Source organism: Hemitrygon akajei, chromosome 8 (assembly GCF_048418815.1).
Source record: "Hemitrygon akajei chromosome 8, sHemAka1.3, whole genome shotgun sequence".
Lineage (NCBI taxonomy): Eukaryota > Metazoa > Chordata > Chondrichthyes > Myliobatiformes > Dasyatidae > Hemitrygon > Hemitrygon akajei.
The window spans coordinates 83,258,414-83,281,415 of record NC_133131.1 but is presented as its reverse complement, the minus strand read 5'-3'; the positions used below and the strand labels follow the sequence as shown (position 1 = coordinate 83,281,415).

The 23,002-nt window shown below is 42.8% G+C and overlaps 1 protein-coding gene and 1 long non-coding RNA gene across 2 annotated transcripts in view; both read left to right on the top strand.

The window, feature by feature from the left end:
- LOC140732529 (histone deacetylase 5-like) overlaps positions 1–23,002 on the top strand; it is a 107,052-nt gene that overhangs the window by 70,173 nt on the left and 13,877 nt on the right.
- LOC140732023 (uncharacterized) lies at positions 4,990–7,093 on the top strand. The gene is made up of 3 exons (XR_012099964.1): positions 4,990–5,093; positions 6,145–6,284; positions 6,995–7,093. It is a non-coding gene; the product is annotated as an uncharacterized lncRNA (long non-coding RNA).

Here is a 23,002-nt window from a genome sequence, read left to right as displayed (position 1 = left end):
GAAATCATCAGTGCTTTGGGCCAAAACCTTGCATCAGTGCTGAAAATGGAAAGGGGAGGTTGCCAGCATGGGGAGAGGTAAGGAAGGGTTCCAAAGTGTTTGCAGTGCCAGGCAATTGGTGGACTGAGGAGAGATGTAAGATAAAAAGCAGGTAGTGCCAGGTAGGGGAGGTGAGTGGGGGTGGGTGGAGTTGGTAGTCTGGCAGGTGAATGATACCTGGAGGCAGACAAAAAGAAAGAAGAAATGGAAAAGTGTATGGCAGGGGATAGACAGTCGATGTTTCAGTCCAAGGCCCTTCACCCAGAAGCATCTCAGCTTGCAATATTGACTATTTATTCCCCTCCATTGATGCAGCCTGACTTGCTCAGTTCCTCCAGCATTTTGTGTGCGTTGCTGAAATTTCCAGCATCTGCAGAATCTCTTGTGTTTAACAACGGATGAAGCAAGGTGGGAGGAGGGGAATATGGAGCTGGGAGACAGCTGCTGGCGGGAAATCAGCAGGGACACCAGTAAAGGAGGTGAGAATGGAAACTATTAGAGGGGAAAGGTGAGGTGAACAACAGTTGGAACCAGATGGGGGTGTCGGATGAGAAATCTCTGTGTGAATTTGGCGGATGCAGATGGGGAACTGGGACAATGATGGGTGAAGGGGGTCTGGAGGCGTAAGGGAAGGTGGAACAAAAATGGGAGAACCAGGGAACGGCGGGTGGGGAGTAGGGAAACAAGAAAGGGAGGGTAGCTAAAATTGGAAAACATAATTTTCATGCCATTAGGTTGTAGACTACTCAGGTTGTCCAGTGAGTTATTCCAGCAGATTGTGTGTTAATTCAGTCAGGTACTAGTTCATTCTCAGAGTACCACCCCTGGGTGACACAGTCTAAAAGACGTTTAACATCCATTATTATGGCATTAATTCCATTTTGCAACCATAGATGACCAAGATGGTATGGCACAAAGATAACCATCGGTAGTTTAGTCTCCCGTCACTTTCAGTAGAGAGGAATTGCCTCTGGAACTTTGCAGCATCTACACGCAAAGACTTAGCCAGCTGGCAGTGTTTCTTTTCAGCTCAAACTAATTGTGCCAACAAATTCTTGTTTTGCTTTAATGGTACTTTGTACTGCACACCTTGTCAAATTGAGACCCTTTCCTTGTGCCAAGAATGAAACAAGAGTAATGTTTATTATTTTGGAAATTATCATTTGCATATTTGAATTTAAATCATTCAACGCTATGGCACATCATAACTTCTAGTGCCATCTTTCTGAATGCTCTCATTATCCTTAAATCAAGAAAAGGAAACTAAATTAAACCTAACAACGTCAAAGGTATTGAGGTCCCATCCCAACTTGTGAATTAGAAATGTGCAAATAAATACCCAATTCTACAAGAATAATCCACTACAATTTAAAGTCTAGGTTGTGCTGGATTACCTTAAACTACATGTGCCTGCATAACTTTGGTGGTGGGTGTGGAAAAGAGGAAATTTGATTGGTGGATATGGCGAGCTGCTGAAACCAACCCATTGTACACTAATGTCAGCCTTGTGAAAGTATCTGAGTATGTTTTGTAACCAATAAAAAAAAGGGACTGTTTTCTGCCTTTTGTCTAGAAATACTCTAAATGCAAGTTCAAACGCAAAGCTCCTCTCTGCAGTCTCTTTAATTTGCAGCTGCAGTTTTTAAGAACTGCGGCCTTGTGTTATTTTCTGCCTCTGTTCACAGCAAGCTTCCATAGCCGGGCCCAATCCATGCCAGAAGCTTGCTGTGAAATGTAATAAAGTTAATCTCGGGAAGTCCTGCTGGATAGGCCCAGTGGAATTTCACCAAGCATTTTGTTCACCACAAAATTCACACCCCTTTAGTCCCAGAAATTATCCAAAGAGATTGTTAAAATGCAGAACAGAACAAGGCAGATAGTTTTATTATTGACCCTCAGTATAAATCATGGAGGAAAGGAGTCCAAGCAGGATTGTACATACAAACTTTTCACTCACATGAGTGAGCAGAAAATTGGAGGTGATTCATTTTGATATTAAGATCCTCCTGGAATAATATTCCTCTGTGTGGCACACAGAGCTCTTTTTGCATATTAGGATAATCTGCCTAATAGATATTCATATTTTTGTAGCTCTTTGCTTTTTTTGTATTATGTTCTGGATGGCATGAATTTCTTACTTAGTCCAGATTTCACTATGTGAATGCTAGGATTACCATGATGGTATTAGTCGTGATCGTTCAAGAATCACTAGATTCTGGAATGGTTCTTGATTATTGTCACTCCACTTTTTAAGAAGAGAGGGTGGCAACTTACAGGAAATAATAGGCCAGTTAGCCTTACTTCTGTGGTTGGGAAGATATTAGAATCCATTAAAAGTGAGATATTGGGGTGAGATATCTGAACAGACACCAAAATGTTAGTGTACAAAACTGTGGTAATCCCAACGCTCCTGTATGCATCAGAAACCTGGACAACATACCGACAACATCTGAAGGCATTTGAAAAGTTCCATCAATGCTGTCTTCGAAACATCTTAAATATCAGCTGGAAAGATATAAGTGATTGTGCTAAATGAAGCAAAAACAACACGCATTGAAACCTACGTCACCAAGAACCAACTAAGATGGAGAGATCATGTTGTTCAGATGGAAGACGAATGTCTGCCGAAACAAATCTTCTACTCCCAGCTTAAAGAAGGCAAACGTAAAAGAGGCGGACAACAGAAGAGGTTCAAAGACATCTTAAAAGCCAACATGAAGAAATGTAACATCGACATCAACAATTGGAAAACCAATGCCAAGGTCAGGAAACTCTGGCAAGCCATCAGCTGAGAAGGAACAGCAACTTTCAAAGCCAACAGGTGTGCAGAATTAGAAGAAAAGAGAAGAAAATGGAAAGAGAGGCAGCAACAACCAAAGCCCGATCTGCCATCTAGAACCACCTGTCCTGAATGCGGAAGAACTTTCAAAGCCAAGATTGGACTCATAAGCCACTTGAGAGCCCATAAATAGATCAACAGAATGAAGACCATCATCCTCGACCTCGAGGGATTGCCATGACGACGATTGGGGTACTTGGAGGCACTCTATAAAATAGGCCAAAGTCAGCATAGTTTCCTTAAGGAGAAATCTTTTGGAATTATTTGAGGAAATAAAAAGGAAGGGTAAATAACATAGAATCGGTGGATGCTATTTATGTGGATTTTCAGAAGGCCTTTGAAAAGGTGCCTCACATGAGATTACTAAACAACATAACAGTATGTTAAGCAACACACATAAAATGCTGATGGAACGCAGCAGGCCAGGCAGCATCTATAGGAAAAAGTACAGTAGACGTTTTGGGCCGAGACCCTTTGTTGGGACTAACTGAAAGAAGAGATAGTAAGAGATTTGAAAGTGGGAGGGGGAAGGGGACATCAAAATGATAGGAGAAGACAGGTGGGGGCGGATGAAGTTCAGAGCTGGAAAGGTGATTGGCAAAAGGAATACAGAGCTGGAGAAGGAAAGGATCATGGGATGGGAGGCCTAGGGAGTAAAAAAGGGGGAGGGGAGCACCAGAAGGACATGGAGAGCAGGCAAGGAGTGATTGTGAGAGGGGCAGAGAGAGAAAAAAGAGAGAAAAGAAAAAAAGGGAAATATAAATAATAAATAAAGAAAGAAAGAAAGAAATAGATAGATAGATAAATAAATAAATAAATAAATAAGTGGTGTTATTTATTTATTTGTTTGTTTGTTTATTCTCCTTTTTTTCTTTTTTCTCCTTTTTCTCTCTCTGCTCCTCTCACAACCACTCCTTGCCTGCTCTCCATCTCCCTCTGGTGCTCCTCTCCTCCTTTCTTTCTCCCTAGGCCTCCCGTCCTATGATCCTCTCCCTTCTCCAGCTCTGTATCCCTTTTGCCAATCAACTTTCCAGCTCTTAGTTTCATCCCTCCCTCTCCTGTCTTCTCCTATAATTTTGGATCTCCACTCCCCCCTCCCCACTTTCAAATCTCTTACTATCTCTTCTTTCAGTTAGTCCTGACGAAGGGTCTTGGCCGAAACATTGACCTTACTTCTTCCTATAGATGCTGCCTGGCCTACTGCTTTTTGTGTGTGTTGCTTGAATTTCCAGCATCTGCAGGTTTCCTCGTATAAGAGTATGTTATTTCAGAAAAGGTACCAGCATGGATAGATGATAGGTTGACTGGCAGAAGGCAGAGATAGGAATAAAGGGAGCCTTTTCTGATTGGCCACTGGTAGCTAGTGGTGTTCCAGGGAGATCAGTGTTGGGCCTGATACTTTTCATGTTACATGTTACTGATCTGGATGATGGAATTCACGGCCATGTTTGTGGATGATGCAAAGGTAGGTGAAGGGGCGGGTATTATGGAGTCTGAAGAAGGAGTCGGACAGATTAGTACAGTGGGAAAAGATGCGGCAGATGAAATACTATGCAGGAAAGTGAATATTCATGCACTTTGGAATAAAGACATGTTTCCTCTAGTGGGGGGAACCTAGGACCATAGGGCACAGCCTCAGAATAGGAGGATATCCATTAGAACAGAGATCAGGAGGAATTTCTTCAGCCAGGTGATGGTGAATTAGTGGAATTCATTACCACAAACATTTGTGGAGGCTAAGACAATGGGTACAGTTAAAGCAGAGGTGGATAGGTTCTTGATTAGTAAGCATATCAAATGTTACTGGGAGAAAGCAGGACAAAGGGGCTGAGAGTGAGAATAAATCAATCATGATGGAATTGTAGAGCACAATCAATGGGCCAAATTACGTAATTCTGCTCCAATATATTATAGATTCATTCCAGGAATTCCTTTATGTCTGGGGTAGAAATCACATGGCACTTTATGAAGGAACTATGGTGCAATGTGTTTTGTGGCCTGTAGGTGGGGAGCTTGAATTCACTGAATTCTGCAAAAACAAGGCCAAAACATTCAGCTGCACCTAACAAAAAGCATTTTGAAACATTGAAAATCACGCCATCTCAAAGTAAAACAATTTTCTCTAATTATCAGTATACAGCAGTCAGATTGATTGTACCACCAAACTCAAGGACACTGCTACAAGACTCTTGAATGGACCTCTTAGATGAAAAAGGTAAACTCTCGATATCTCAGTCTATGTTCTTGGGGCTGTTGAAATTTCTTTGTCTATCAGTATTGCACTTGTTCCTGTTGCAATGACGCTATATGCTGCATTCTGTTCTTTTTCATTTTGTCCTACATCGATACCATCCAATACAGAGTAATTGATCTGGATGGCATTGAAACAAAAGCTTTTACAGTATCTTGTGACAATAACCCAATTACCAATTACCGTTGATAGAGCCCTAGAGCACTACAGCACACAAACCAGCCCCTTCACCCATCTAGTCCATGCCAGAGTATTATTCTGATGAATCCCACTGGTGAACCTCCCAACCAGGGTATTGGTTCCACTCCAGTTCAGATGCAGCCCATCCTTTCTGCCCCAGAAAAGGTTCTAATTATCCAAGAACCTGAAACCCTGTCCCTTGCATCAGTTCTCCAGAGCAGCTCCTCTGAGACATCCTTGACCCTAGCATCTGGGAGACAACACACCATCCCACTGTCTCATTGGTGGCCACAGAATCTCCTGTTCATCCCCGTAACTATGGAGTCTCCCATCACTATTGCTCTAACTGACTTTACCCTTCCCTGCTGAGCTTCAGAACTGGCCACAGTGCCATTGGTCTGACTGCTACTGTCGTGCCCTGATGGGTCATCCTTCCAGCAGTATCCAAAGGGACATACTTGTTGCTGGAGAAACGGCCATAAAGAAACTTTGCACTAACTGCTGACTCTCCTTACTTTTCCTGGTGGTAAACCCATCTACTATTTGAAGCCTGCACTCAGGGTGTGGCCACCTCAGTAAAAGTTTTATCAATGAAATTTTCAGCCTCCCGGATGGTTCTGAATGCATCATCCCCAGCTCCCGTTCCTTGACCTTGGCAGACAGGAGCTGCAGATGTATTCATTGGGGAAGCTGTTATGTACCTTGCGATCCCGCATCTTACAGGAACAACATTTCTTATTCACTATTCAGTGAAAATCAGTGTTATCCTGACCAATAGCTTCTTGGCCTCAGAATTATTCTAACATGCATCTCCTGACACATATTGCATCCACAGTTTGCTGATCATCACAACTTTAATGTGGTCATTGATCGCCTTGGCACAGCCATTGGTATTTGTTTGCATTCCAGTCTTCACCAATGCGCCAACATCCAAAGAAGACTCTTGTTCTTGCAGAGACCTCAATTCCTTGCCAGGTAAGCCAAGCTCCAGTCCTGGAGCATTGTGATTGGAGTCCCTTATTAAAGAAATGTCCAGTATTTGAATAGAAAATTATCTAGTTGCATATTTAAAAAGGACAAAAAATATAAGAAGGTTGAAAGTTGTTGAATGTTGCAAAGGGCTTAAAGAAGGCAAATGTAGGGTAATACTTTTGTCAACAACAATTAGAGGTGGAGGGACAGAGTGTGGTGTGAAGTAGAGTGGAGCACTGGAATGGCAGAAGTTGAGGTGACTGGAACGGGAAGGAGTACTAATCAGCATATTATTTCAAAATAACGTGGTGGCAATCTTGACTCTGTGGGTCCTTTGAACCAGACAACATGCATCTTCTAGATGATGGTTTACCAGATTTCTGAAGACCCTGTCAAAAAGCCCAGGAGCATGATCCTTGCTCGAGGCAATTACTGGTGCACCAGAGTGAAATAAGTTGTAATTTCCACAAGCGGGTATGTGTTGGATTTTGCCTTTTGGCACTGACTGTTGAGCTCCTAGCTGTATGTTTAAGTTCTGGCGACTGTGAAAAGTTTAACTAGGCTTTTCAATAACATCCCCGTCTATTTTACACAAGGGAACTTGATAATTTATTTTCCTTTAACTGGTGTTGCAATTTATCTTTACTGTATCCAGATTCTCAGCCTTTTCTTGGTATCTGATTGAATTCACTGAAAATTGTTTCCCATTACAGCGGGGACTTCAGGAGGAAGTTGGGATGGATCGCCTACATAGTGCTATGGCTGAAACTATTGAAAATGATTAGACCTGTTTCAGGCACCTACATGGTGTGCATTATTGTCGTTGAAGATGAGGATGTTCTTGGATTTTTCTCCTCTTGTTAGCATCAATCACAACTATTTATTGCCAAGCCTGCAGAGCTTTGATTCGAATGTGGGATTACTTAGCTCAATCTGTTGCTTGTTGTTTTTGCTGATTACTCGGCTTGTGGTCCTGTTCATCAGCTTTGTTAGGCTGATACTTCATTTTTAATTATCCTGTTGATGCTCCCAGCAGGAACTTCTCCACTCCTCATTGAACAGAGATTCATTGTAATTATGGAGACATCAAGCCACGAGGCTGCAGATTGTGTTGGAATGTTGTTATGCCTTCTCCCATTTTGAAATCTGCCATCATTTCCTGATCAGAGCTTTCACATCACTTAAAACTCATGGAAATGTGGTTATTGTAATTGCCTTTAGAAATAGACTAGTAAATCTCCTAGTGTTGGAGCAATTAAGGATGGGACAAGCTTTGCCAGCAAAAGCCATAATTGTGTGCAAATAATTTTTGTAACTCATAAATTTGATTGTTCTAATTTGTAAATATTTGCTGCTCCCTCAATAAACTTATTAAGCTATTCAGGAGGAACACTATCCTGAAGGAAAGGATGCTAAGTACAGTGAAAATTTCAACAATATGTTCTTGAAATCCTCAATTTGATCCAGGTGCCCAACAATGAGATCTAGCACAAACTTTGGCCCATAGAAGAACATCAGATTTACATGTGAATGCATTCTTTGTAGATCTTCGTTGCCCATTTTGCTTTTCTGCTGGAAATTCAGCGTCTACCCAGCACTGAGAAGGAAGGGGTTGCTCAATTAATGCCTTCTTAATTGCCACAAACCCTCTCAAGCTCCAACCACAACTTTGCAGAAAACAACAGCCTATTTTTTTGGATGTCAACCACACAAAGTGCTGGAGGAACCTTCAGGCCAGACAGCATTTATGGAAAAGAGTAAACAGTCAATGTTTCAGATCCATCACTGGGACTGGAAAAAAAAAGATAACAAGTTAGAGCAAGAAGGTGGGGAGAGGAGAGGGGTAAGTACAAGGTAGTAGGTGATAGGAAAAATCAGGGGAAGGGGAAGGGTGATGTAAAGAGCCAGGAAGTTGATTAGTGAAAGAAATAAAGGGCCTGGAGATGGGGGAATCTGATAGGAGAGAATAGAAGGCCAAGGAAGATAGGGAAAGGGGAGGAGCACCAGAGGTAGATGATGGGCAGGTAAGGACATAAGGTGAGAGAGGGAAATTGGAATGGGGAATGGTGAAGGAGAGGGAAGGGGAACAATTACTGGAAGTTTAAGAAATTGATGTTCATGCCATCAGGTTGGAGACTACCCAAACAGAATATAAGGTGTGGCTCCAGCAACCTTAGTAGAGGAGGCCAGGGACTGACATATAGGATTGGGCATGGTAGGTAGAGTTGAAATGGGTGGCCACAGGGAGATCCCACTTTCTCTGGTGGATGGAGCATAGCTGCCCGATGAAGCTCCTGTTTTGCTTTAACTTTTTGGAGTTTAGACATTCCAGGTCTTCAGGTGGTTTCTCAATGGAAACTATAGGTCTTCCAGGGTTTGTATAAGAATTTGTAATTTTATGACATGATTAAAGAGAAAGTATTGCTTGGCCCATTGACCTCTGCGCCTACATTTCAAATGTGCCTTCCCAGCAGGTGGGGCTCTGGGTCAGAAATATACATTCATCGAACTTTCTCTTATAATATATTCCAATATGGTAAAATATAACATTCTGTATTGTAAAGGAGAGAAATTAATGCTGGTTGTTCCATCCTTAAAATTAAGGAAAAGCTTCAATAATATGGCGGACAATTTGATGTTGTGGTATTAAGTGTTGGTATGATAAGATTATCAGCAATAATTTTTACCTAGATGATCAAACACCACTCTGCTGTTCTACAATTTCTTGCCGATGAAATGTATAAATAAGCAATGACAGGACGTCACATCAGTAGAGTTGAATTCCTTTGTGCCATTATAAATACCTCAATTAACCAAATTCCTGTGTGCTCTATTTTATTGTGCTGTACTAACCAATTAAATGGAAATTGATCAATTATTTTAACAGATGTTTCTGCACACAAACTTTTAACCAACAAGTCAAGCTAATTTGCCAAATCAGAGGGATTTCAGCCAATAGTTGTGGTAATCCTCAAAATCAGTGTAATTGAAGCTGGGTTTCGAGCTTATTGTCATATACAAAAGTACATGAATGTCCAGGTCCAATGAAAATCTTACTTGCACAGCATCACAGGTATGAAGCATAATATAAGCAGCTTTCACATGAAAAACATAAATTAAATATAAATTAGACACGATTCCGACAAGAAGCAACATAATTGGAACAAAAATAAGTCTGTTTTAGTGCAAAGTGATCATCATGCAGCTAAACTGTGGTGATTAGGATTTTGCTGGTTGGTTCAAGAAGAGACTGGTTGAAGGAAAATAAGGATTCTTGAACATGGTGTTGTGGGACTTCAGGATTCCGTAACTCCTGCCAGATAGAAGCTGTGAAAAGACAGCACAGCCCAGATAATGGGAATCTTTGATGATAAATGTTGCCTTCTTGAGGCAGCGTCTCCTATAGACACCTCCAATACTTGGGAGGGATGTTCTCATGATGTTCTCAGTGCTTTTTGCAGCTTTTTAAATTCCTGTTCATTTGAATTGCTATTCCTGACCATGATGCAACCAATTAGGATATGTGCTTCTATAGAAGTTTGCTACAAAGTTCAGTGAAAAGCTGAACCTCCTTAACCACTACTTTCCTCATGATTTCCTCTATGTACTGAGCTGAGGACAGTTCATCCAATGTGTTAACACCCAGGTGTTCAGAATTCAGTCTGTTTAGTCTCTCCACTGCCAATCCCCCAATATAGACAGGTGCATGCTCCCTTTCCGTCCCCTTCCTGAAGTCAATAATCAGCTTTTTAGTTTTGCTGACTATCAGTGGGAGGTTGTTGTTTCAGCTCCACTAAACCTACTGCTGTATCTCACTCTGGTAAGCTGACTCATGACCACATGTGATTCATCCAACAACAGAAGCGTTGACAGTAAATTCAAAGATGGCTTTGGAGCTGATTTGAAGCACACAGTCATGCCTGCATAGAAAATAGATGTGTACAGTGAAGCAGACAAATACAACATTGAAGATCTTAATTTCAGGGCATAATCAATAGGTTATGTTCGATAAGGCTTTCAATTATTTAACGCACAGCTTTGGAAACATTTTCACAAAATGCAACATCTTTTGGAATTCAATTACAACTCTAAGGACTAGAAACAGTTGAGTCCTTCACTGCATGTTTGGCATCACTTTCAAAACAGGTCATTCGATATTGGCAATGTTGATTTTGGTACAAAATTCTTTTCCGTATCTGTGGATTTTGAATGGCATAGGTCATTCACACAATAGCATTTCCCCAAGTAAAATGGTTTAGACCTCCTTCAATGCTTGTAAAAGAGTCTAGATCAGTGGTTCCCAACGTGGGGCGTACGCCCCACAGGGGTGTAATTTGATTTTTAAGGGGGGCAATTCGAGAATGAGTTATTAACAGTGAATTTTTTCTAGTAAGTCTGTGTGAGTATGAATGTGTGTGTGAGTTAATACATATGTGTATGTACAGTATGCATACATAAAAATACTTGTGTGTATATACATGTGTAATTGCGTATGTACTGTATATATAGTGTATCACCATCATTACAACCATCAAATGGCTTTCATAATTAAATTAATGAATTGACTGATGTAGGAAGGAACGAATGAACAAGTCCAAACGCGTAAGAAACTCGTATGAGGTCGTGCCAATGCTGCTTTTTGCAGTAGCTTTGGGTTCTTGGTGGTGTGAAGGTGTGTACATTGCGTCATCTCTTTTAAACGGTGTATCTGTCTTTGTATGCTGTAGAAACTAATCGGCATTGTTTTATTTATTTATTATTATTATTATTTTAATATCACTTAATGTTCTTTTTTTTTAACAATTTCTTAGTAATTTCTTCCTTAGAACTTTAACAGTCCTTTGGTTCTTTTATTTTTCTCTTTCATGAATGCCATGTTCTTTGGAAGCTTGTTTGGAAGCAAGTTAATGGTCTTTCAGGCTTCCTCCAGGTGAATAGGAGTTTACTTTTTGAATAATAAGAATTATATATCACCACAGGGGGCATCAGGATTTTAGAGGTGATTAGGTGGGGCATGGCCAAAAAAAGGTTGGGAACCACTGGTCTAGATCTTTTTATACATGACAATTGAGTCTGACATGAATCCTTCAAAATCTTAGTTCTTTTTATCATTTAGAACAAAAGACCATTAATCAGAGGAATAAAATTAGGTCATTTGGCTCATCAGGTCTGCTCTGCCATTCCATCATGGCTGAATTATTACCCCTCTAAACCCCATTCTCTTGCCTTCTCTCTCTAGCCTTTGACATCCTTACTAATCAGGAACCTATCACCCTCCGCTTCAAATATATTCAATTTTTATTTGTTCACTCCCGCATACCAAGATCACATCAATCAGCTCTCATCCAAAATTGTTATGGCTCTTTATCATAAAAATTTGACCGGAATGCGACCTAAAATTCTCGCAGCCATCCATCACTATTCTCCATGACGACTACAACCTTGTAGTGGTTTGGAGGCTCGTGTTCCTCAATTACCCGCAGAGCTATGCAGGCTGGAGTCAAAGCCTTCTGCTTTGGCTCTTGGTAGGGTCACCCATGCCAAACAGGTCAAAGAGTAGAGGCTGTTCTAAGTGTAGTCCATCGGTCCTCCAGTTTTGGGGATCCAGCTCGGAGCTTACAACCCTGACTGGTAAAACAAAATTGTTACAGATATAGCAATGAAGAATCCTTCTACACCTGAGTGCAACAGTATTCCTGAGTCACCACCCAAGACTTGCATGACTGACAGTAGTGAAAACCAAGAGGAAACTATTAACATGATGAAGGAAGCTATTAACACAGTCAGAGATGGAGGATCTTCATTGCTGCCCTAAATGCCAGTGGCATAATGTGCAGTAAGTAAGTAATCCATCACTATCCTGACTTTCTTTCAGTTTGCATTCTGCTTCCTCACCAACGTGATCCTACTCATCTCAGTTGCTTCCTGACACCATCCACCTGATCATTTCCCCAAGCCCTCCTTTGTAAGCCATTGCTACCCTGATCCTAATCTCTTACCTTGCTCTCAAAGTCACATTTCCTCAACAATGCTCCAACGTATCCCTTTGAGTTTCACACCTTCCCCAAATCAGTTCAGATACTGCTGAACAATTATTTGTTTTTTTCCTTCTTCAGAATGCGGTGAATTAACAACAAATACAGTATTGGTAATCTGCTTCCCACGCAGGTTCATCTTTTGTATTTTTCCTAACTTTAATCATCTTTGAGGATGAGTGCTTCCATGGTTCACATTCTCCTCTATTTTGCTGTGTATTTTTATAGTGCTTGCCTATTAACCCATAGAACCATAGAACATTACAGCACAGAAACAGGCCTTTTGGCCCTTCTTGGCTGTGCTGAACCATTTTTCTGCCTAGTCCCACTGACCTGCTCCTGGACCATATCCCTCCATACCTCTCTCATCCATGTACCTGTCCAAGTTTTTCTTAAATGTTAAAAGTGAGCCCGCATTTACCACCTCATTCCACACTCCCACCACTCTGTGTGAAGAAGCCCCCCTCCAATGTTCCCTTTAAACTTTTCCCCCTTCACCCTTAACCCATGTCCTCTAGTTTTTTTCTCTCCTAGCCTCAGTGGAAAAAGCCTGCTTGCATTCACTCTATCTATACCCATCATAATTTTATATACCTCTATCAAATCTCCCCTCATTCTTCTACACTCCAGGGAATAAAGTCCTAACCTATTCAACCTTTCTCTGTAACTCAGTTTCTCAAGTCCCGCCCGGCAACCCGGGAACAATTGTCACATCATAAGAAAACTAAATGCATTGAGTATGGCTGAGCTGTCATCCTGTACACTGCCCAGTAGTATAATGTTAGGCTCTCAGCTCGCAATCCATAAATGCACATTGCAATCCCACATCTATAGGACTCTTTAAATCCCAGAGCATGAACAATCCCAATCTTATGCAACGTTTCTGGTCTGGTCTGGTTCTGGTTGCCTCACTATAAGAAGGATGTGGAAGCATTGGAAAGGGTACAGAGGAGATTTACCAGGATGCTGCCTGGTTTAGAGAGTATGAATTATGATCAGAGATTAAGGGAGCTAGGGCTTTACTCTTTGGAGAGAAAGAGGACGAGAGGAGACATGATAGAGGTGTACAAGATATTAAGAGGAATAGACAGAGTCGACAGCCAGCGCCTCTTCCCCAGGGCACCAATGCTCAGTACAAGAGGACATGGCTTTAAGGTAAGGGGAGGGAAGTTCAAGGGGGATATTAGAGGAAGGTCTTTCACTAAGAGAGTGGTTGGTGCATGGAATGCACTGCCTGAGTCAGTGGTGGAGGCAGATACACTAGTGAAGTTTAAGAGACTACTAGACAGGTATATGGAGGAATTTAAGGTGGGGGGTTATATGGGAGGCAGGGTTTGAGGGTCAGCACAACATTGTGGGCCGAAGGGCCTGTAATGTGCTGTACTGTTCTATGTTCTATGTTTCAAAGTTAAAAAATGTTGTTATAACAAAGTTGAAAAATATCAGAGTTGATATGAGTTCTATGAATTTACATATAATTGACACCTGCAGATTCATTACTGCTACTTATTTCAGTGGTATTTGCTCCATGCCTTGGGTTGACATCAATGTCTCACCCAGGAAGAATGGTTCTATTGTCCAACAGCGTACAAAGCATTGGGTCACTCCATGTTCAATACTGTTGTATGCGTAGGAGTGACAATTCTCAGGCACAGGATAGCATCATCACTGTTGAGTTTATTCCTACTTTCCAGAAAAGTTCTGGAGGCTTTTCCTTTCTTTTGCACAATGCAATCACGCTCCTTGGAACGGTATGAAATCCTGATCTCCATTTACTTTTCACTGCCTGGCAAACTAATACATGAGATTGTGACCAGATACTAAAGCAGTCACTTTTTATTATCGTATTTTGTTTCATAAGCATCTGCACAAGCATATCCTTTTAAAGTGGTCCCAGCATTCTGCAAGGGCCCCAACGTTCATTTCAGGGTTTCTACCGTGACTGTGAACATGAGCACAGTGGGTCAATGTCATCAGGCAATTTATTGCATACCTTTAGCATATTGCAACCACAACTCAATAAGATGACTGCTGGTGCTCTTGAAGTTTCCTTAATAGTACGTAGCCTATGTATACTGAGTAACTTATTGATCCAGCTTTAAAGATAGCTTTAGGCTTTACAATCATGTTTGTATATTTCACAGCATTTTCATGTAATCTTCTTTGGAACTAATGTTCATCCTTGGAATAGCACCATCCAGTTTCATTTATAATGCTCATAAAGTTAATCAATCTGTAATTAGGAATAGTTTCCATGCTATACACACACATCAAAGGGAACTATAGTATGCATTATAAATCTGTCAAAGGTCATTCAAAGTCTGTTTAGGACCAACAGTAAAACTCAGCAGGCCAGGCTCAGGAATAAAATAACAGCTCTCAATTGGCACATATTAAAAGAATGCTATGAAACTCAATGCCTGTTAATGGATGCACTCCTCGGGGACTCATCTGCTTAGCATCACCACAGCACGTCTGCATTGAATCTACTGTCTGAAATAGTGAATCTGTAGATAACTGCTCGGTGAATGAATAAGGTTAGCAAAGAAGGTTCCATTTAAAATAGCTTGAAGTGTGGCATATTGAAAAGTAAATATAGATTCTACAAATTACATTCCTGGTGTAAGACTACTTATTCCACCAAGAGCATGGCCTGGCGATGTCCATATCTAAATTCCTGATCCACATTTCCTGTGCTCGAGCCTGTGAGCCAGAAACATTTGTAAAATGAACCTTCTGTACACACCAAAAACAAGCACAACATTTTGTAAGTCAATTCAAGGCCTCCTATTCCAAAGTGCTTCTTATAAAGCACTGGAGTAGTTTATGTGACAGTAGTTTTAAGTTATCAAGCCAAACACCGGGCTCAACCTGCGTGCAGAAAGTGTGATGAAAAGGCAGTAGGATTTGTAAAGTGTTGGTTCTCACATCACTTCCTGACCAGCGTCATTTGAAATCTGTACAAACTTGCTTCTGCATGTGTACACAAGTTACCCAGAGACTTAAGAAGGCGCTGAATTAGATGAGCAGTTCACTGACCTTTAATAAGAACTGTGGAGGATAAAGGAAAAAAAAACCCAATAAACACCAGGCCAACAGGGCTATTAACTAAAATGCTCAAACTGATGCACTAACATCAATACTGTGGCTAGGAAGCAGTAACTTATTACTAAATGAATCCTGTTCCTTTACAGCATCGAACAAAATAGTAGTTTTCTTTCCCACAACAAGGATGAAGGTAAACAGGGAGTGTAGACGTTGCTGTGATTTTGGTCAAGTCTCAACAAGACTGGAACGAAAGAAAGGGAGTTAAATACCACCACAATGAAACAGTAATTGGCTGGAACATGCATACTCATGAGCGTGATTGTCGAACCCATCCCACAGCCCTTCTGCAAGGGTGCGCAGACCCTGCGACAGAGTCCATGGTTATGACAGGTCCCCCTCCAAAGCTGCAGCTCCCAAGACACCATAGAACTGTGCCTGCTAGAGGTTCTGGATGAGAGACTTGTGCAGAATGTCATGGATCAGAACACAAGAATGTTCCTCCGGACCATACCCCTCCCAATCCACAAGATACTGAACATGCCAAGAGGCACTATACAGAATAGACCAGGAGCCCATCCAGCAAGCGGGCAGGAACAGTTGAGGAGGTGACTAGAGCAAGGGCTGAGGTGGTCACTGGCTTGAGCTAGGAAACATGCAGCACTAGATGAACCTTCATTGATGCTGGTAGGCGCAATCTATACAAGACCTTGTTGATAGCCTTCTCAACTATGAATGGTCCCACATAGTTGGGACTAGCTTACGGCTCTTGACGTTCAAAGGAATATCCCCAGCTGCCAACCAAATCTTCTCCCCTAGCTTGAGAGTGGGCAGAGCTGATCATCCTGCTGAGCATGTTGTTTTTGAGCGTGCTGCAGAGAAGCCCTGGCTCATCTCCAGGTGAGCTTGTAGCAATGAACCAACTGCTCAACAACACAAGCTTCCACATCAATCTCCTGGTCAGGGAAGAACAGTGGCTGAAATCCCTTCTGTCATTCAGAAGGGGACAATACCAGTGGAGAACAGCTGGTGATTATTGTGATCATTCTCTGCTCAAACCAATTGGGAGCTCCAGGAAATGGGGCTGGAAGAGGTAAAACAGCACATGGCTGTCTCCAGCTCCTGATTCACACTCTCAGTCTGGCCATTAGAATGAGAGACCAGATGAGAGGCTGGCTGTGGCTCCCACAAGACAACAAAAAACCTCCCATAAATGAGGTGTGCACTGTGGTTCTCCATCAGACACCATGTCCTGAGAGAAGCCATGCAGCCTGAACACATTCTGAACCATGAGGGTGGCAGTCTCACGAACTGAGGGAACCTAGGGAGGGAAATGAAAGTGGATAGCTTTGGAGTATCAGTCCACAACTACCGGAATGGTAGTATTTTCCTCAGATAAGGGATGACCAGTGATGAAATCCACTGTGAGTTGGGACCAGGGACAGTGAAGCACAGGTGGCAGACATAGCAGGCCCTTAGGGCGCTGGCATAACATCTTATTCTGGGCACAAGTGGGACAGGCAGAGACAAAATCGTGGACATCCTGGGATATAGATGGCCACCAAAATCGTCTCTTGATGAATTCCAGGGCCTGTAGAATTCCTGGATGTCCAACCAGATGGGAGGAGTGACCCCATTCCAGGACTCATGGCAAGGACAAACAGCTGGTTGGGAGGTTCCCCACCTGGGCCTGGAACCAACTGTTGAACCTCCACTTCTATTCACAAAATTACTAGAACAACAACATACAGTATGAGTGGGGAACGATGGGCTCAGAATTGGCGTTGTTCTAGGGCACGTCAAACTGCCAGGCGAGAGCATCGACCTTGGAATTCTTACTGTTGGGATGGTAGGTGAAGGTGAAATTAAACCTGGTGAAGAGAGAACAGGCTTGATAGGAATTGAGTTTCTTAGCATCCCAGAAGTAGAAGAAGTTCTTGTGATCTGTCTATACCAAAAAGGGATGCTCTGCCCCTTCAGTCAGTGTCATCCTTCTTCCAGGGCCTCCTTGACAGCCAGAAGTTCTTGTTTCCTGACGTCATAGTTACATTTGGCCAGAGTCAAGCAACATGAAGGAAAGCACAGTTGCAGCTGGTTATCTGCAGAAGAGCACTGGGAAAGTCCAGCTCCAATGGTGACATCTGATGCATCCACCTCGTTGATGAATGGTTGGGAAACGCCTGGCTTTTGCAGAACCGAGGCAGTGGTGCAGCATTGCTTTAGTTCTGAGAATGCCTCACCTGTCCAAAGGAATCCTGCAGAGATCTTAGTGAGTGTATTTTAGTGGGAGCCACGATGGAACTGATGTTTCTCATGAGGTGGTGATAAAAGTTTGCCAATCCCATGAAGCGCTGTGCCTGTTTGACTGTAGATGGCTTGTACCACTCTGTGGCAGCATGAACTTTACACGGGCCCATTTGGAAGAGGTGAGTATATAGTCCAAAAATAACACCTGCTCGTTATGGAACTCAGTCTTCTCTGGTTATTCTTGGGGAGCCATCCGAGAACACTCCAGATAATGCTTGACGTGTTCCTGGCAAGCATGGGAATAGATCAGAATGCTGTCCATATACACAAAAACAAATTGACTCAACATGTCCTGGAGCATTGTTGACTAGGACCTGCAAAAAAGCAGGTGCATTGGCCAGACCAAATGTCATCATGATGTATTCAAAGTGACCAGCGGAGGTAGTTAATGCTGACTTCCACTCATTGCCGCCTTGGATGCGAACCAGGCAGTAATCATTTCACAGTTCTATCTTTGAGAATATGGTTGCTTCCTGGAGATATTTGAACTCAGAAGAAATCAGGGGAAGAGGGCAGCCGTTCTTCTCGGCGATGTTATTGAGGGACATGTCTTGCCATCCTTCTTGCTCACAGAAAAGAAGACCACCACCACTGGTGAGGTGACAGATGGATGAATCCTAATGCTAAAGCTTCCTTTATGTATTTTACCATAGCCAGCAGAGGGAAAAGAGCTGGCCCTGGGAAGAACTAGTTCCAGGTAAGAGGTCATTGGCACTGTTGTGTGGCTGGTGTGGAGGCACCGGAGGTGACTTTTTTCTTTCTGAAGACCTCAAGAAGGTCAACATATTCAGCCAGAACACCAGACAGGTCCACACTAGCAGTTGGCACAGGAGGGGATATGCTGACAGGAGCTTGAGCTGGTCTCGGATAGCTACACAGACACGGTGGCCTCCACTTTTGGAGTGCATTTAGGGGCAACTTGATCTGTGGGATGTGTTGAAAAAGGCCAAGGAAGGCCAAGCACAAGCAATTACTTTAAAAGATGGGTATCCTCTTTTACTGGGTGCTTGGGACATGATGCCCTGAAGTGACGTAGAACACCACAGCAGAAGTAGGAGCCTGTCCTCTAATGCTGATCTCGTTCCTTCTGAGATAGGAGCATGCCCCCTATCTGCATAGGCCCCTCTGTGGACTGGGTACTGGGTGGTGGGGGAGAGAGTGAATACGTACCATGATCCAAAGAGTAGGAAGTTTGAGGCATTTTTTCTCTGTGCCACTCAGTTGCCCGGTTGACAGTTTGAATGGCCTGATTGGTCATATCACCCAGACAGTCCAGCTTGTCCTGCACTGCGATTTCATGCTGAACACCTGGGCTCAGCTCACACTGGAAAACAGTCATGAGGGATCTTGCGCTCCATCCCATGCAGAACTTTACCTTGGCGCAGGTCCAGGGGTCAGTGGGCAGCCTCCTGACCCCATACTGGAAGCTCAAACGCTCTCCTGAATTCAAACACGAGTTGTTGGAAGGACTGGGCTGTGGGGGAACCTTATACTCAAAAAGCATCGAGCAGGCTGAGTGTGGGTCCATCTGCCTTCTGAGTGTGGTTTCCAATCTTTTCTTATGCCACTGAGCCTTACCATTAACTGTGAGGTCTGTGGACCCCAGCTTGGGAACCCCTGGTCACCACGTAAGCCAGTTTACAAGCGTCATCACTGAACTAACCTGGCTGGACTTGGAAAGTCAGTTTCCAAGCCATCGGCATCACCGCCGTATCTGCCAGGTGGAGGAGCAGTCAGCTCTGATCCAGAAATTGCTAAGGGAATCTAGCTGAGCCAGATGAGACTACAGCAGGGAAAAACGTAGGAGATGCTGTGAGTAGGACTGCCCTGGCTGAAGGCTGCTGCTGCTGAATTGTGACAGTGAGAGCAGTAATGGCTGCCACATGATTCCATCTGTCTTTGGCGAGTTGCTAATCCATCGCTGCAAGCAGTGACACTTGTACTTCCTGTTCGGGCTGGGCTTGCCAGTCTGAAAGCAGTTGCTGCCCTGTGTTCGCCATTTCAGCCAACCCAGACTCTATTGGTTTTAACTTCTCCTCCACCTGACCAATGAACTTCAGTTTGACAGTGTTGACACTCCGCAAGTAGTTGTCGCACTGTATGAGCCACATCAGTCAAACCAGCCTCGACTGACTGGATCTTCTCTCCTAGCTGCCAATGAAATTCAGGATGAAGGTTAGCTGTCCTCTCTTCGTTGAGTCCATTTTAGTTGAACGAGACTTGCTAGGACAAGTGTGCGGTTATAGCCCAAGTGCAGGAGAGATGCTGAAGTGGATGTGCAGTTCACTGACCTTTAATAAGAACTGTGCAGGAAAAAGGAAAAAAACAAGCAAGAAATGCTATGCCAACAGAGCCATTAACTAAAAGCCTCAAACTGTAAGCTAACAGTTGGCTAGGACACTGTAACTTATTATGAATGAATATCGCTCCTTTACAGCATCAATCAAACAGATAGTCTTCTTTCCCAGAACAAGGCCAATGCTAAGAAGGGAGTGTAGATGTTGCTATGCTTTTGGTCAAGTCTCAGAAGAACTGGAATGAGAGGAAGGGAGTTAAATACCACCACAATGAAACATGAATTGGCTGGAACGTGCTTACTCACAAGCGCGATTGCCAAACCAATTCCACCATCTGCCTGACACCCAGTGGTTATGAAATCTGGATGCTCTTCAATATTAGGAATAGGCCAACTGCATGCTAAGATTATACTACTAAAAGTTCAAAAGTAGGAAATCCCTACTTAATTAAACATTGATAAACCTGGCATCAAGTGGACTTTTGTTGTAACTGGTATCCAAGGAATTGAAACCATCTCGGAATCACAATCACAATCTCATAAAAAATGGTCTCACATCTAATAGTTTTACAATATCCTGTAGTTTCATACCTATTAACTTAAAAGTAGGACTTGTTTTGAATCGATATGTTTCTGTAGCTTTATATTACTGTAAAGGAACAAATGTTGGATCAAGCCTCTTTTTTCACTTTGGGATTGCTCATTTGAGCACTCTCAATTGAAAGAAGCCAGAGGCCCTGAAATTCCATTGGGCTGCTTCCAGTCTCCGAGTGTACACTTGGCAGCAGATCTGCAGAACCTTTGGAGAAATGACATAAGCAGTCCTTTCCAGTCATTTACACCGTTTCTCTGGGACTTCTGCCAGTACCCCACTGAGGTAACAGCAGGAGACTACCAAAGCCCCCACAGAAATATCAGAGCCAGCATGTTTTAACTCCTCTGATTCCCAATTTTAACAAACAGTTTCACATGGAATAATGCTTGTTTTCCCAAGCCATAATTAAGGGTCTGTGCTGCTTATTTTAAAAGCACAAACAAGGCCTCATGTCCTGAGAATTTTAGCAAAAGAACAATGCTAATGGTTTCTTAATATGTCCAAATGAAATTTAAAGAACCCTAGTCAAACTAGGATTGCATTGCACAAGTCAATGGGTGCAATGGATAACAAAGCTTACAAAGTTAGACCACGTTAGGGGAAAGAGGCATAAAGAAATTTTTGAGAGAAAGAACGAGATGAGATGTATGTATGTGTGTGTCTATGTGCATGAAAGAAAGAGAGAAAAGTAAAATAAAAGGAAATTGCCAAATTAGGGAACTGAAGGAAGAATTGAAGAAGGAATGGGATAATGTTATTCTAATGCAAAAGAAATAGGAAAAGGAGAGAGGAGAAGGAGGAAAGAGACAATACGGAAGGATGCTGTGACTTGGAAAGTGATGATGAAAGGATGGGACATGCTGTATTGTGCACAAGTCTTGGTGTGTGTGTGTGTGTGTGTGTGTGTGTGTGTGTGTGTGTGTGTGTGTGTGTGTGTGTGTGTGTGTGTGTGTGTGTGTGTGTGTGTGTGTGTGTGTGTGTGTGTGTGTGTGTGTGTGTGTGTGTGTGTGTGTGTGCGCCTAAGACCCTTGCACAGTACCATCTAGTGGGTAAGAGTAAGGTACAGTAATGGTGAGAATAGTAATATAATAGTGGAAATAGTAATGGTGAGAAATATCACAATTGTGCTGGAGCTTTTGGAAAGCATCAAGTTGGATAAGTCGCCAGGACTGGATGAGATGTACCCCAGGCTACTGTGGGAGGCAAGGGAGGAGATTGCTGAGCCTCTGGTGATGATCTTTGCATTATCAATGGGGACGGGAGAGGTTCTGGAGGATTGGAGGGTTGCGGATGTTGTTCCTTTATTCAAGAAAGGGAGTAGAGTTAGCCCAAGAAATTATAGACCAGTGAGTCTTACTTCAGTGGTTGGTAAGTTGATGGAGAAGATCCTGAGAGACAGGATTTATGAACATTTGGAGAAGTATAATATGATTAGGAATAGTCAGCATGGCTTTGTGAAAGGCAAGTCATGCCTTACGAGCCTGATTGTATTTTTTGAGGATGTGACTAAACACATTGATGAAAGAAGAGCAGTAGATGGAGTGTATATGGATTTCAGCAAGGCATTTGATAAGGTACCCCAAGCAAGCCTTATTGAGAAAGTAAGGAGGCATGGGATCCAAGGGGACATTGCTTTGTGGATCCAGAACTGGCTTGCCCACAGAAGGCAAAGAGTGGTTGTAGATGGGGTCATATTCTGCATAGAGGTTGTTGACCAGTGGTGTGCCTCAGGGATCTGTTCTGGGACCCTTATTCTTTGTGATTTTTATAAATGACCTGGATGAGGAAGTGGAGGGATGGGTTGGTAAGTTTGCTGATGACACAAAGGTTGGAGGTGTTGTGGATAGTGTGGAGGGCTGTCAGAGGTTACAGTGGGACATTGATAGGATGCCAAACTGGGCTGAGAAGTGGCAGATGGAGTTCAACACAGATAAATGTGAGGTGGTTCATTTTGGTAGGTCAAATATAATGACAGAATATAGTATTAATGGTAAGATTCTTGGCAGTGTGGAGGATCAGAGGGATCTTGGGGTCCGAGTCCATAGGACGCTCAAAGCAGCTGCGCAGTTTGATTCTGTGGTTAAGAAAGCATACGGTACATGGGCCTTCATAAATCGTGGAATTGAATTTAAGAGCCGAGAGGTAATGTTGCAGCTATATAGGAATCTGGTCAGACCCCACTTGGAGTACTGTGCTCAGTTCTGGTCGCCTCACTACAGGATGGATGTGGAAACCATAGAAGGGGTGCAAAGGAGATTTACAAGGATGTTGCCTGGATTGGGGAGCATGCCTTATGAAAACAGGTTGAGTGAACTCGGCCTTTTCTCCTTGGAGCGACAGAGGATGAGAGGTGACCTGATAGAGGTGTATAAGATGATGAGAGGCATTGATCGTGTGGATAGTCAGAGGCTTTTTCCCAGGGCTGAAATGGTTTGCCACAAGA